This window comes from Bidens hawaiensis, unplaced genomic scaffold, assembly GCF_021521415.1.
Source record: "Bidens hawaiensis isolate Kalapana, Puna unplaced genomic scaffold, B.hawaiensis_p1.1 tig00022023_1, whole genome shotgun sequence".
NCBI classification, from domain to species: Eukaryota; Viridiplantae; Streptophyta; class Magnoliopsida; order Asterales; family Asteraceae; genus Bidens; species Bidens hawaiensis.
In genome coordinates this window covers 252,829-269,251 of record NW_027493417.1, presented here as the reverse complement: position 1 = coordinate 269,251, position 16,423 = coordinate 252,829, and the positions used below count along the sequence as shown (strand labels likewise).

The 16,423-nt window shown below is 37.2% G+C and overlaps 1 pseudogene across 1 annotated transcript in view; it reads left to right on the top strand.

Moving 5' to 3' along the window:
• The first annotated feature begins 1,254 nt into the window (after window positions 1–1,254).
• Window positions 1,255–16,423, top strand: part of LOC143564564 (zinc finger BED domain-containing protein RICESLEEPER 2-like) — a 30,410-nt pseudogene continuing 15,241 nt past the window's right edge. Inside the window, exon 1 of the transcript XR_013140898.1 lies at window positions 1,255–1,610. The product of XR_013140898.1 is annotated as a zinc finger BED domain-containing protein RICESLEEPER 2-like (transcript). The remainder of the gene's footprint in view (window positions 1,611–16,423) is intronic.

The window sequence follows — 16,423 nt, the reverse complement described above, 5'->3', positions numbered from 1 at the left end:
GATTTATAGTTATTAAAATAAATAAATTTGAAAAAAAAATCATTAACTAGTACCCAAAGTTTAAATAAATTCATTTAGATAATTTTTGTAAGTTTTTGGCGTTTGTTAAAAATTTCACAAGTTTTTGTTGAATAACCAACGAATGAAGTTCGGTTACTCGTAGGGGTGGCAATCCTGACCCAAACCCATTGATATGGGTCTGTTTGAACGTTTTTTTAAACTTTATGGGTTGATTTGGGTAAGTTATCTAAACCAAGTTGGTCATAATGAGTCATTACAAAAAATAGAGGGGGTTAGTGTGGGTCAAAATGGGTTGAGAATTCTAAATGAACGGGTCATTAAGGTTGAGATTTCTAATTGAACAAGAAACCCAAATTGGAGATAACATACTACGCTGCTCATTTACAACAAGAAACCATCTCTGCCACCATACCTCCGCCGCGCCTCTTCCACCCAATCTGTCACCGTCGTGCCTCCGCCGCATGTAACCTCTAATTCTCTTCTATCTTTGTCGTCGTACCTCCACCGTGAAATACATAGTTGCCGTTGTGCCTTCGCCGTGAGCTTCTTTACTCTTCTTCACTCTATTTTCCACTCTAGGTAAGCCTCTTTGGGTGTTTTTACTACTTCAAATCTTGAAATGTGTGATTTTTAATAATGAGTATATGTGAATCTTTGTGTTTAAGTTGAATCTTACTGAATTTGTGTTATTGATGCGATTTGGAAAGTCGGACAGTTGTATAGTTGTATGCTGGAGGTTAGTGGTTTTGTGTTGTTGAATGTTGTTTGAGTTTGTTTTAGGTAAGTTCAGGATAGTTTGTTGATTAAAGTTGAATTTAATTTATATATATAATGTAATTTGTGTGGATAGTTTATTGAATGAAATTGATTTCAGCTTGTGGTTTGGGGTATGGAAGATTTGTTGAATGAAAATTTGTGAAACATTAAGTTTTTGGTTCTGTAATGTCTTAAAATCATTTGAACATTGAAATGATATTTTAAATTGTTGGTTATATAATATAGAATCATTTGAACATTGCAATTGTATGATACTTTGTTGAATGAAATTGATTAAATACCCTTGTAATTGTTGTTTATTGTGTGATTTTTGTTTGGTCTTTTGGTAAAATATAGAACGTGGTGATGATTATACCATTGATTAGGTGGTGTTGTCTTATGTACAATGTTACATTTTTTTTTTTTGCTTTTTTACTTGAATTTTGGTAGGTCAAGAGTCAAGAATATTTGGTAAATATGTCATGCAACACTAGCTTTGATCAACATAGTGTAGGTGAGGAACATGGTGATGAAGTTGATTCAGATGTTTCGAGTAAACTACGTTCTCTTGTTTGGGACTGCTTTGATCACTTACCCGTTGAATCTAATGGTATTAAGAAAGTAAGTTGTAAAGCGTGTGGAAGGAAGTACAAAACTGCTTCGGGAACATCTAACTTAAAACGGCATATCCCTAAGTGTTTTGATCTTGATGAGCCAGGTCCACCAAGAAAACATGCCCCTTTAGATCTAGAAATGTACAAGGAGAAGGGTAGCAATTTCTATCATCAAACATAACTATCCTTTCAGTTACGTTGAGCACGAGGGAACAAGAGATTTGCTGTCACACCCCCAAATCGGGCCTGGAAGTGTGACTACCCATTGATACCTGTTTTGTAAATATATCAGAGTATAAGGTTTGTTTTAGCGGAAGACTTCTTTTAATTATAATAGTATTATATTCATCGAACTTAGTTCGGGAATAAACACCCAAACTTACATTGTTTTACAAAACAAGTAATTTACATAACAAGGATTTCATTTATTTTTATATATCAAAAACTGAGCCATTCATCATGAATCTTCTAACGGTATGACTCTATCCTTGCTTGGTACATCTTTTAATTTCCTGAAATGTTAATTAAACACGTCAGCGATATGCTCGTGAAACGTATTGACTCAATAAAACAATTTTAATAATCATTATAATACATAGAAAGTTTTCTTATTACTTAGCAGAAACGTCTCTTATTTCTGGGACCATTGCCACAGTAAAATACAACAACCTAACATGCCCTCGGGATCTGATGCCCATATTAAGGAAGTTAGTTTGACCAGCATGTAACAAACTATATAAATTCTCGGGACCCGCTGCCCATAATGAGAAACTAGTTTAATCTACATGCAACAGAATGTTTGGATCCAGACACATGTACTGACTGTCTAAGTACTTTATTATCTAACATGTATTATAATGTTTTAGAGATCCTAACATCTCATGTAAACATTCAACAAACTTAGGGATCACGTAATCCCTTTACTTTGACAGACTTGTCAAGTGAAATCCAATGTCTAAATTGCCAAGTTTCCAGTAAAAGGTTGTACGTATTCACCTTTCAAAATCGAGCTTTAACTTCTTTCGTTTAAGCTGGATGAACGGGATTGATCAGACCTATAGTTTGATAACAACCATGTATTAATACTAGATCACGTAATCTAGTTCCAGATCTTGTATCTGGTTTAACCTTGTAAATCTTTTTGAATAAAACTCTTTTGTTTATTCTAGGGTGACGTTTAATATAGCATGCTTCGGCCTAATAGGTTCAATCGCTCTCATTGAGTTTCTCCAGGTAAGTAAACGGATCCCTCGGTTGATTGGGATTTATACGAATTGCTTTCCTTAGACAAGAAACCTGGTATACTGGCGATATCCCCCTTCCAGTTCTACATGCCCGTCAAAATATAATTTTATCTGGACGTTACTTCATTTAGAAAAAATATCATTATAAAAACATTTAATCGTATATTAAAACAAGGTTATAAGAGATACCCTTGACTAGGGTTTTGTATAAAGATAACTTCGTAAATAAGTCACCTTAAATAGTCTAGACAAGTTGATAATAACTTGGACAGAGGTTCGGTTTTTTGTTTTGATTGCTTACGAACTTCCTGACTCGCAGGGCTTCGTCATTGCGCTTAGCAGTGAACAATCAAGTGTTCGAAAGAGAGAAAGAAGTGATTTCGGTGTGAGATTTGGCTTGAACTCGAAGTTGCTATTTATAGGCTAAGCTGGTGACTCATCGCGATACGCGATGAGTTTTTAATGTACCCATCGCGTATCGCGATGGGTCATTAAACCGCCATTTGATTAAAATAATCAACCGACATATCAGATATTTTCATAAGGGGTCGCGATACGCGATGGCCATGTCCTTGGGCCCATCGCGTATCGCTAAGGGTCATTATTTACAATCTTTCCCATTAAGCTTTTATTTTGATGCTTTCGAACCATGTAATTTCTCGTTTCACTATGCAAAAATACTAAGGCGGCCCTTAAGCGGCTCGCGGCGATGTGCAAAGTGCGCCATCAAAACGCCACATTGCGCCCATCGCCCGAGCCCGTGCACGTGCGCGTTCGGGTGCTTCGCACCCTCCGTTAGGACCACTGGGTGCATAAGGACATATAAGAATATTACTATGGAATTTCATCTCCTTATAAGGATCTTTATCCACTTCCAATGTGGGATGGGATTTGCACTCCTTATTTATACCCATGTGCAAGGATTCCACTTTCTTTCTTCCACCAAGTGGGATGCACCCTTCTTATCTTATTTTCCTTTTTCATTTTTTTTGCAAAATTTATCCATAAACTTTTTATATTGAAATTTTTGTCCAAAATATTTATGGATTTTTATGGGATCTTACATCCTCCCCACCTTTGAATTAATCATGTCCTCGTGATTATTGGAACAGATGAGGGTATTTCTTTTTCATTTCAGATTCGAGTTCCCAAGTATATTCGGGTCCTCGACGCGAATCCCATCTTACTTTTACAATCTTAAGACGCTTCTTTTTTAGGAACTTAACCATAGAATCTTCTACTTGAATTGGTTGTTCCACAAACTTAAGCTTGTCGTTGACTTGCACGTCTTTTAAAGGCATAACAAGCGTTTCATCAGCTAAACATTTACGAAGATTCGAAACATGAAATATGTTATGTATGCCTTTCATTTCTTCAGGGAGTTAGAGTTTATAAGCAACTAGTCCAATCCTTTCTAGGATTTTAAATGGTCCAACGAATCGGGGACTCAGTTTACATTTCTTACCGAAATGAACAACTCCCTTCCTAGGTGATACTTTCAACAAGACCTTATCACCTTCTTGGAATTCTAACGGTCTGCGGCGTATGTTAGCATAACTCTTTTGTCTATCCTGAGCCGCTTTTAGTCGATCCCTGATTAGTTGTTTGATCAGTAGTCTTTTGAACCAGTTCGGGTCCAGACATTTGTTGTCTCCGAATTCTGACCAACATACCGGCGTTCGGCACTTGCGACCGTATAAAGCTTCGAATGGTGCCATCTGTATACTTGTGTGGTAACTGTTGTTATAAGAAAACTCCATCAGCGAGAGATGAGTATCCCAGCTACCACCAAGATTGATTACGCATGCACGAAGCATATTTTCCAATGTTTGAATCGTCCTTTCACTTTACCCATCTGTCTGCGGATGATAAGCAGTGCTTAAGTTCAGAAGGGTGCCCATAGCTTTCTGGAAACTTCTCTAGAAGTTTGATGTAAACTGACTATCTTGATCAGAGATGATTGATAGTGGTACACAATGCATTACTATGATTTTCTCTACATAGAGTTAGGGCTAATTTATCCATTGAAAATGATTCCTGAATTGGAATAAAATGTGCAGATTTGTCAATCTGTCTATGATAACCCAAATGGCATCGTTACCTCGAGTAGTCTTTCGTAACTTCATTATAAAGTCCATGGTTATCATATCCTATTTCCAGATAGGGATTTCAGGTTGCTGCAAGAGTCCTAGCGGTTTTTGGTGTTCTGCTTTGACTTTTGAGCAAGTTAAGCATTTGGCTACATATATAGCTATTTCTTTCTTCAAGCCTATCCACCAGTAATCGTTCGTGAGGTTGTGATACATTTTATCATTTCCCGGATGCATCATATACTTGGATTTATGAGCTTCCTCAAGAATCTTATCTCTTAGATTACCAGTCGCTGGTACCCATATTCTTTTGCCAAGGCGGAGAATTTCCTCATCCCCCTTAACCAGTTGATCAATGGTACCGTTCTCTTTTTCTTCTTTAATGTTGCCTCTTTCTAGAGCTAACTTTTGTGCTTCACGAATTTGACTAGTTAAGTCAACCTTAAGTTCTAGTCGAAGGGCTTGAACACGTTTAGGTCTCTTGTGTTCTTTTCTACTCCATGCATCAGCTACCACGTTTGCTTTGCCTTCGTGGTATTCAATTTCAAAGTCATAGTCACTAAGTGTTTCCATCCATCTTCTTTGTCTCATATTTAATTCCTTTTGGTTAAATATATGCTTGAGATAATGTCGCCATAATTTCAAAGCAAAGATTATAGCTCCCAGTTCAAGATCATGAGTGGTGTAATTTTCCACATGAGTTTTTAACTGACGTGAGGCATAGGCTATTACCTTGTCTCGTTGCATTAATATGCTACCCATTCATGTGTGCGAGGCATCACAGTATATGGTAAAGCCATCTAGTCCTTCAGGTAGGGCTAGTATGGGTGCATTTGTCAGTTTTTGTTTCAAATTTTCAAAGGCTTCTTCCTTCTTAGGTCCCCATTTGAATTTAACCAACTTTTGGGTAAGTGAGGTTAAAGGAACAGCAATACGGGAGAAGTCTTGAATAACTCTCCGATAATATCCGCTAAACCAAGAAAACTCCTAACTTGTGTTGGATATTTTGGTTTCTCCAATTTGGTTATAGCCTCGATTTTTGCTAGATCGACCTGAACTCCTTTGACACTTACGACATGACCTAACAATTGAACTTCTGAAAGCCAAAACTCACACTTCGAATACTTAGCATATAGTTTCTCGGTTCTAAGTACTTCGAGTATGGTTTTCAGATGGAATCGATGATCAGATTCGGACTTTGAATAGATAAGAATATCATCAATGAATACGATAACGAATCGATCCAAGTATAGTTTACAGATTCGATTCAGCATATCCATAAATGCAGCTGGTGCATTCTTTAAGCCGAATGGTATAACAGTGAATTCAAGATGACCGTATCGGGTTCTAAAAGCTATTTTAGGAATATCATCATCTTGAACCTTCAATTGATGATACCCGGATCTAAGGTCGAATTTTGAAAAGTAACTGGCTCCTTGTAGTTGATCGAACAGATCGTCAATACGAGGCAAAGGATATCGGTTTTTAATTGTCACTTTATTTAGCTCACGATAGTCAATGCACATCCGCATCGATCCATCTTTATTTTTGACAAATAACACTGGTGCTCCACAAGGCGAAGAGCTTGGTCTGATAAAGCCTTTCTCTAATAGTTCGTCTAACTGCTTCCTTATTTGTTTCATTTTGGTCGGGGCCAGACGATAGGGCGCTTTTGCTATCGGGTTAGTTCCAGGTAGTAATTCGATTTTGAATTCCACCTCCCTATCAGGCGGGATACCTGGCAAGTCATCGGGAAATACGTCTTGGAATTCAGATACTACCGGAACTTCATTTATTTTATTGAGTTCAGATTCCTTGGTTACGTAAACCATGAATGCAAGACATCCTTTTCCCAAGCATTGGTTGGCTTTGATTTTGGAAATAATACTGATTTGACCAGCATTTTGATCTCCAGCGATTCTTACGGTTTTATTATCGGGTGTCCGGATGTCGATTGATTTTTGTTCACACTTGATGTGAGCTTGGTTGGCTGATAGCCAGTCCATACCAATCACAATATCGAAACCGGCTAAAGACATTGGTAAAAGTCTAATAGGTATATCATACCCAGCTAAGGATATTTTACCTTTATTAAAGACTTTCGTTATTTTAATCAGTTGTCCACTAGCCGTTTCTATATCGTAATATATGTCTAACTTATCTAAGGGTTCGTTTATTACTTCACAGAATTTGTGGTTTATAAAACTCTGGTTTGCACCTGAGTCGAATAAAACCCTAGCATAAACATTATTTACGGGAAACGTACCGGTAATTACGTCCGGCACATCTGCAGCCTCTTGTGTGTTTAGCAAGAAGGCCCGAGCATTCCTTTCTTGGGTTCGTTCTTATTAATATTGCTCGGTCCTACTGCTACGGGTGTGGTGGTGGTGATCTTCTTCCTTGTACATTCATAATCGAAGTGTCCCGTTTCACCACAATTATAACACACAATCGATTTTCGTCGACAATTGGCCTCGACATGGCCTGGTTTCTTGCAGAAGTTGAAAGTATTATTATTTCCTCCTCGGAAGTTATTGTTTGGGTTACAACTCCCGGTATGACGTCGATTACATTTCTTACAGAATGGCCGATTCATTAGTCTTGGTCCACTCTTCTTCTTTTCTCCAGTAGGTTCCTTCTTCTCATCCTTCCCTTTCTTTTCCATTCTGTTACGGATCATACCTCTTATCAAATAAAAAGCTAACTCCATAGCTGATTCAATCGTCGTGGGCATACGAACTCTCACGAGATCACAGATTTCGATAGGCAATCCGTAAATATAACGGGTGATCTTGTTGCATTCCAGAGTAACAAGATGGGGTACTAATCGACAGTACTCCAGAAATTTTTAGTTGTACTCCTTTAGGTTAGTCTCGATCACGTGATGGTTCCAGAGCTTGGTCTGGATTTGATCCATTTCGTGAATCGGACAGAACTTCTGGATGACCCAATTTTTGAATGTTTTCAAGGTGATATTATAAAGGTTTTCTCTTCCCATAACTTCGATCAAGGCGTTCCACCATTCAAGTGCTTCTCCTTTAAACATTTGAGAAGTATGTTGCACCTTCTCTTCTTCAGTGCACTTGCTGATGATAACTATAGACTCCATCTCTTCTAGCCATCTCAACGTAACTATGGCTCCCTTATTTCCCGTAAATTCTTTCAGAGAATAAAATTTGAAAACTTTAAAGTCACACCCTTTATGATTTGTTTTTATTTTCTTTGTTAGAGGCGTTTCCTTAATATTTGAACTACCAAAACTTTCCTCTCTTTCATTCTTGTTATCATTTTTGGGCAATGATTGAGCTGAATCGTTTTTATTTCTTTTAAGTCTGTGAGAAGTAGCATGACTGCTATTTCCCGGTTTTTGATTCTTTATCATTTCAACTAGCGGATTAACCGCTTCTTTAATCATGTTTTGAATACCAGTAATGTATTCAGGTGGTATAGCTTTCATGCTTTCTTGATTTTCGGGTGGATCTTGATTTACAATTTGATTTGGCATACTGAAATCAAATAACATGAAGTTCAACAACTATTAGACGATCTTAACATTGTGTACACAAAGAAATATCTTACACAAAGATATTTTACAAATATAAAGAAATATCTTACACAAAGATATTTTACAAACAATAAAGTGAACACGTTAAAACATTTAACGAGTTCGGATTTTCCTAATCCTTTATGTATTTCTTGATCATCTTTTTCATCTTACTACATTTCTGTAGTAATTTATTTCCTACCTTATTCCTTTCATTGTCACCGATTGCCACCTTCTTCCTTAGATCCTCTGTTTCGTGCAAAGCACGGTCAAGATGTTCATCTTGTGACTGAAGTATCATATTCGGATACCCATACTGTGGAGGTAGGTCACGATATTCCATCATTACCATGTCGTAATGGGTTTTTGGATATGGAGATGAAGGCTTTTCGAGTGGCAGATTATATAGGGCTTCGGCAGTAGCCGCATTCTCCCTTATTTCATTTTCCTGTTCCGAGATAGTAGACACTACACCTTGAAAAGATGGAAATTTGGGCGGACTTTTAAACCTATATCCGTGAATTAACTCAACATATGGATCCCCGGGATCATAGCATGGTCTCATATGGAAAAATGGGTGACGACACATCTTGTCTGGTGGATAATTATACGAATGACAATCAGAACCATCATAAGTGTGAGAATAAGTGGGATTTTGGATCGATGATTTGAAATGCCAATTTCTTTCATCTGCGTTGCACCGCACTCCACTTACAGTATTTGATTCCACTTCTGTGGCCATTTCTATTTCATTCTTATTGAGGTCTAGGGTTATCCTTTCCTGAGGTGGGATGATTCTCACCCTAGATCTCTTAGACGATTCAGCAATAGAATTTGTGTTGGGTTCTGTAGGTTTACAAGGAGGGATTTTAAAATACCAATTATTTTGTCGATTCTAAAACTATTATTATTATATTCTTCATTTCCACGGTTTTTTTGAACAGGCTGGGTTTTTGTTGAGAGTTCCTCTTCATCCGGGGCTGGCCAATACGAACGTCCAAGGTCAAAACAACGACAGTCCGTGCCCGGTGGATGAGGACAACCGTTAGCAACCCTATCTGCTGCTTTGTCTGCTTCGCTATATTCGGATGGTTCGGAATTTGTAGAACCCCAAGTACTGGAATATTGGTCATGACTTACTGCCATATCAGTATATCCAGTAGTAATATAGTTGTCACACCCCACTTTAGGGCCTAGGCGTGTGACCTCAAGTTGGTACCTGTTTTGTAAATAAATCAGAGTTGCGGGTTTTATTTCAGCAGAAGTCTTTAATAAAATATTATTACTTTGAAAACTTATTAAACTCTCGGGTTTAAATACTCGTTCAATGTTTCAAATACATTTCTTTCGAAAACATATTTCTTTTATAATATTTTGAAATAAAATATCTGAGCCATCAGATAGCATCTAATGACTATAACTCCAATCTTCTATTCCTCTTTTCTTGTACAGTCTAACCTTTCTTTTTTCCCTGTAACATGGGGGGAAAATACGTCAGCACAAAGCTGGTGAATAACACTGACTCTAAAATATCTTTTCAATACCTTTGTGAAACCAACAATAATACCTTTGTGACTACTCATTAGGCACCCAACTACATTGGGATCAAATTACCCTAAATACCATGTACAATTAATTATATACACAATATCATTTCTCTGAACAGTCCCGTATACCTTCAGAGGCATGTTGATGATATGCATGGCCTCGGGGAAATGCCGAGTCACCATGTATGTTTGGATCCAGACACATGTATACTCTTAATCAGAGTGTCCGTTTCTTATTATTGTACACCAAGTTTTAAGGATTCATAAATCCTATGCAAACATTCTGACTCAATATAAAAGGTTTAGGGCGTATTCACCTTTTCTGTTTATAATCAGTTTCTGATACTGATTCCTGTTTTCTGTTCTCTTCTTCTTGTTTTGTTACCTCGGACCTATAGTACGATAATAACATTTGTGTAAATAACTAGATCATCGATCTAGCTTTAGACCTTTAGTCCATTTTGGTATAGCTTTAACCTTGATAAAAGCATTTGTTTATTCAAAACATTTGGACCTTTAGTCCCTTTGTTTGTTTATCATTTACACACGATGTTTCTTCTTCAAGAAGAAACATTACTTTATAATATTATATTTCTTAACAATAAAGAAATACTATTTAGTTATATCCCTTGAATAAACTTGCTTACGTTTTTTAATCAAGAAGAAACTATATTTTAACTATAACCTTTGCTTAAGAAAAGTTATTTTATTCTTAATCGTAATCAAGGTTTGGCTATAACTTCGACTATGGTCTAAGCCATTTATAATAATAATATAATAACTTAGGCAGAACCCCTTACCTTACACGGGTATTCGGAGTTAGATATTCCTAAGTTTATACGGGCAGCACTTCTACTCTATGCAAGTTTATCGAGACGTTCTTTGATTAACTCTTCTTGGCACGCAAATCGAGGCAATGTTTGGTCGCCGGGTCATGTACGTACTTCGAGACAGAATGTCGGGTTTCTTGAGTGGCACGGACTTCGAGGAAACACCGGGTATTTGGAACGGATTACGAGGTTATGATGTCGGGTCGGTGACACGCAAAACGGTGTTCGGCACGCAAACCGAGGTAGAGAGAGAAAGTTGTTTTAGAGAGAGAGTGGAGGTGTGCATACAAATGAGCCGATCACTCCCTATTTATAGAAAATTTTGGATCCCATCGCGATACGCGATGGGCTCCTTTCTTCCTTCGTCGCGTATCGCGATACCCATATTTCTGAGATCTTGCCACGTGTCGCCACGTGGCCTGACACGTCTGCCACGTGTCGCCACGTGGTCTGACACGTTCTGCCATGTGTCTTGGCCTGATGCCACGTGTCACCAGAGTGTGACACGTGTTGATGCGTCATCACGGCCCATCGCGATACGCGATGGCCGTCTCCATGGACTCATCACGTAGCGCGATGGGTTCCTGGATATTATTTTTCACTTTTGGCCCTTCATCTTTTGCTGCTTTTCACTTCTGGTCTAATTCTCGTTATCCAAAAATACTAAGGCGGCTCTTAAAGAGAAGGCAATGCGAGCGTGCGAAGTGCAAAGTGCGCCATCAAAGCGCCACATTGCGCCCAACACCCTTCGTCGTCGCCTTCGCCTTCGCCATCGTCCTCGTCCTCGTCCTGCTCTGAGCCCGAGCCCGTGTGCGTGCGCGTCGGGTGCTACGCACCCTCCGCTAGGACCACTTGGTGCATGATATTCATAAAAGAATATAACTATGGAAATTCTATCTCTTATAAAGAGCTTCCATTTCTTTACCACTTCCAATGTGGGATGGATTTCATTTCCCTTATTTATACCTTAGTGGAATGCTTTCACTTTCTTACATCTTCTAATGTGGGATGGAATTTCTTTTCATGTAAGTAAACTTTAACTTAGGAAATATTTTTATTTCCTTATTTTTTCTTATATTTTCTTATTTAATATTTTCTCATGTCTTGTTTATATATTATTTTCGATCCCTCAACTTTCCTAAGTTGTCAAATTTAGATCGAAATTTTGGGGATGTTACAATAGTTGTTGTAACTGGATTCCTTGATTGAAATTTCTTGGTTCCATTGGCCTAAGCGGGAATGACTACTCATTCCATGAGGCAAACTTGATGGTATAATTGGTTGGGGTTGAGTATCAAAGAACGGTACGGGTTCAGGGTCGTTCTTTTCCCGACGTTTGTAGGTTTTCAAACGAGAACTGGAAGAGATCTATTGGGAAAAATCAATTTAATGAGGAATAAGAAGTGTACCAATCCCATCTTATCCCTAGTGCAAATATAATATACAAGTAACGGTCAAAGCCTAGCACTAACAATTAATACCTAATTCGCTGAAGCCAACGGCTCTGATACCAACCTGTCACACCCCCAAACCGGGCCTGGAAGTGTGACTACCCGTTGGTACCTGTTTTGTAAATATATCAAAGTATAAGGTTCGTTTTAGCGGAAGACTTCTTTTAATTATAATAGTATTATATTCATCGACCTTAGTTCGGGAATAAACACCCAAACTTACATTGTTTAACAAAACATGTAATTTACATAACAAGGATTTTATTTGTTTTTATATATCAAAAACTGAGCCATTCATCACGAATCTTCTAATGGTATGACTCTATCCTCGCTTAGCACATCTTTTCCTTTCCTGAAATGTTAATTAAACACGTCAGCGATATGCTGGTGAAACATATTGACTCAATAAAACAATTTTAATAATCATTATAATACATAGATAGTTTTCTTATTACTTAGCAGAAATGTCTCTTATTTCTAGGACCATTGCCACAATAACATACAACAAACTAACATGCTGTAACACCCCGTAACCGCAGCGGAAACGTAAACGGGATGCAACAGACATGTCTGATATCAACAGCATTGCTTAAAAAGAAAACACCACTACATTAACTCACACCATATTACATTGTTCCGAGTTTAGTTATCGTCTAGGCGTTAGCACATAAGTTTTACCAACATTACATTAACATATTTAATACAAAAAGATCATTAAGCTTCCACAAAAAGCATGCATCGTCAAGCATGTAGCAATTATTCCAGTTTGGGAGTACCTAGAAAGCATGTAAAGAAAACGGGTCAACTACGAATAGTTGGTGAGTTTCACTAATTTAAACGACAGTGACAAATCATTATAATAATCATATATTAGCGATGTAATTATGCTGAGCCCACAAGTGAAACATCTGACTATCCACACACAACCCCGTGGCATACTCCGCCCACGGACCTGCCCCAAACCGCTATGCCTAACATTACATAGCAAAAATATATATAACAACAAAATAGAAATGTGCAACTGGCTGGGAAACATCAGCAAATCCATGCCGGACCAGTTGGGTTTGTCAGACCAATAGTACTATTCACACTCTACCGGCTTTCAGTTAATCACTCGTGTTGCGGGGCCTTACAATGTTAGCAACTCAGACAATTACCATCTTAGTACATTTCCGTACGATTCCCGTACAATAAAACATATATAAATCCACGCAAATCCATGCGTTCAGTATGTACTTAAACATTTCAATAGTAACATGCTTTCCGCCCCGGGAAAATATTTAAAAACCATTCAGAAAAGGGGCTCGTGAAACTCACCTTATCGCAAGCAGTAACACAGTACGTGAGCTATTAATCCGGATCTGTAATACGATCCCTAAGTTCGTTACTATACAATCACTATTAATATAACTTTAACCGTGTTAACCGGTACATCTGGGGACACTGTTAACCCAGTACTGTACCCGTTCTGGGGGCAATGTTAACCCAGAAACACTTCTCCGGACTCAGATTGCGATATCGTTTAGAGTTCAACAGTCAAAATTACTAATAGTTTGTTTTCCCCGTTTTGTGTGCCTAGCACGGTTATCCGTTTTTACGTTTCAAAAACGAGTTTGGTCACACACGACCCGAAAATAGTTGTTGACTGATAATTTTATTAAAGTTGTGAAATTAGAGCTCGGTTTAGACGCCCCGATTGGCCGCGGGACCCGTTTCCGTCATTAGTGTACCGGAAACTGTTAAATCGGTTAAAATTACTCAAATCATCCGAATTATTTTCGGATGATTTACATTTAACTCAGTTATATGAAAATAGTTCATTTTTAGGGTTTTTATACACCAGTCAGTTCGTTTAGGCGAACCTTACCGGTTTACGCGTTTTAAGCTTTAAAAGTTTGTTTTTATTTTCTTTTTAGCACAAATAATTATCCGTTTAGTCTCGGATCTTGAAATTTTGCACAATTCACTTTTTGACAGTGGGGAATTTAATAAAAATATTTCCAGAATTAATTTTTATATTTAAAATTTATTTATCTATTTTTAAACACCATTAAACACTAAATATGTCGTAAATACCAAACGATCTTAGACAAATCCCAAATTTTTCTTGGATGACCCCTGCCATCCCCATAGTCCCCTGTAATTTTCCCAGAACCAAAATCTTTTTTTACATGCCATTTTCACTAAACCCGAGCTAGAAAACCCTAGAACTCGTTTAACCGAAAAGCCTACTTAGACTTCTCCAACGGATCTAAAATTTTGTGTGTGACTTTTACATGTTATAAAAAGCTTATATGGAATTTTCCAGAATTTTTCATGATATTTAACTATTTTTCACCATTTTTGGCCAAAACCGAGCATTAAATTCACCAAATATTCATCCTTTGTCCAAAAATTACCAAAATTTCACAGCTCTCATATTTTAATGTGTAGATCATCTCTGTAAAATTTCATGACCTAACTCTAAACATATCACAATCTGTCCAAATCACAAACATCATACAAAAACCGAACTACCTTGTGTTTCTAGCTTCAAATCGCAAGGATCTCGCTTTCTAGCCTTTGCTAACAACTAGATACAACACTTACAAGCACAATAACACCACACCAAGCAAGTTACACCCACAATCAAGCCATTTCTTTCATGGTTTCGGTTATGATATAAAAACAAAGATTTGAACCGTAAAAATTCGTTTTTGGTTCGTTTAACTCCTTTCTTGGACCAAGATCCCTTGTATAACCCGTATACATCACTTGATCATGCAAGAATCGGTTTCATCTCGGGTTTTCACCCTTTTTCACTTGAAACCTCATTTTCTTGCAAATAAACTCGAGAAAGGAAGGTGAAAACGTAAATAACTCGATCTTTACCTCGTTGTTCTTGCTACAATTCTCGGTTTTTAGTTCATGAGATTGAGAGGAAATGAAGATTGTTGATTGTGTTGTTTTAAAAAAAATAACAAGGAAAAGGGGTTTTACCCCCTTATTCCGATCGGACTAAAGAAAGGGGTGGGTGGGACCCACTTATCCTCTTCTAGCCACACATTTGGATATCAGAGATCTGGATAATGTTGTGGATAATCTGGTTCAGTTTGTTTTTCGGTTAAATGTTTAATTCGGCTTAAAACGAGGCTAAAATGGTCGTTTTCGACTTAAAAAAAGAAATTTATTTAAAATCGATTTAAAAACTTTAAAAACTTAAACAATGACATTTATTATCTTAAAATATCATATTATTAATAATTGCGCATCTTTTTCGGCTTGATCGATCGTCTCTTGCTTGGTTTGGTATTAAAGGTTTCGTTTTACGTACCGACGTACCATTAAATCGAAATTCTTTTTCTGTGCTTTAATTCACTTATCCCAAAGCTTTAACACTTCGTAAACATCACTAAATATCTTATATCTCGTCTATAATGTAATCCTCGATTTGTTCGGGCTTCAATAACTGTTAATCGGTTAATCGTATTTCCAATACGATTAACTGTATAATCGAGTATAATCCGTAGTGTGAATCATACATACTCGTATAAACGCATTATAATTCATATATTCATTATCAAATAACACATAAATAGTATATAACGGCTAGGGTATACCTGAATTTGCCGGAATCGTTACACATGCCCTCGGGATCTGATGCCCATATTAAGGAAGTTAGTTTGACCAGCATGTAACAAACTATATAAATTCTCAGGACCCGCTGCCCATAATGAGAAACTAGTTTAATCTACATGCAACGGTATGTTTGGATCCAGACACATGTACTGACTGTCTAGGTACTTTATTATCTAACATGTATTATAACGTTTTAAAGATCCTAACATCTCATGTAAACATTCAACAAACTTAGAGATCACGTAATCCCTTTACTTTGACAGACTTGTCAAGTGAAACCCAATGTCTAACTTGCCAAGTTTCCAATAAAATGTTGTACGTATTCACCTTTCAAAATCTAGCTTTAACTTCTTTCGTTTAAGTTGGATGAACGGGATTGATCAGACCTATAGTTTGATAAAAACCATGTATTAATACTAGATTACGTAATCTAGTTCCAGATCTTGTATCTGGTTTAACCTTGTAAATCTTTTTGAATAAAACTCTTTTGTTTATTCTAGGGTGACGTTTGATATAACATGTTTTAGCCTAATAGGTTCAATCGCTCACATTGAGTATCTTCAGGTAAGTAAACGGATCCCTCGGTTTATTGGGATTTATACGAATTACTTTCCTTAGACAAGAAACCTGGTATACCTGCAATATCCCCCTTCTAGTTACTATATACCCGTCAAAATATAATATTATTTAGACATTACTTCATTTAGA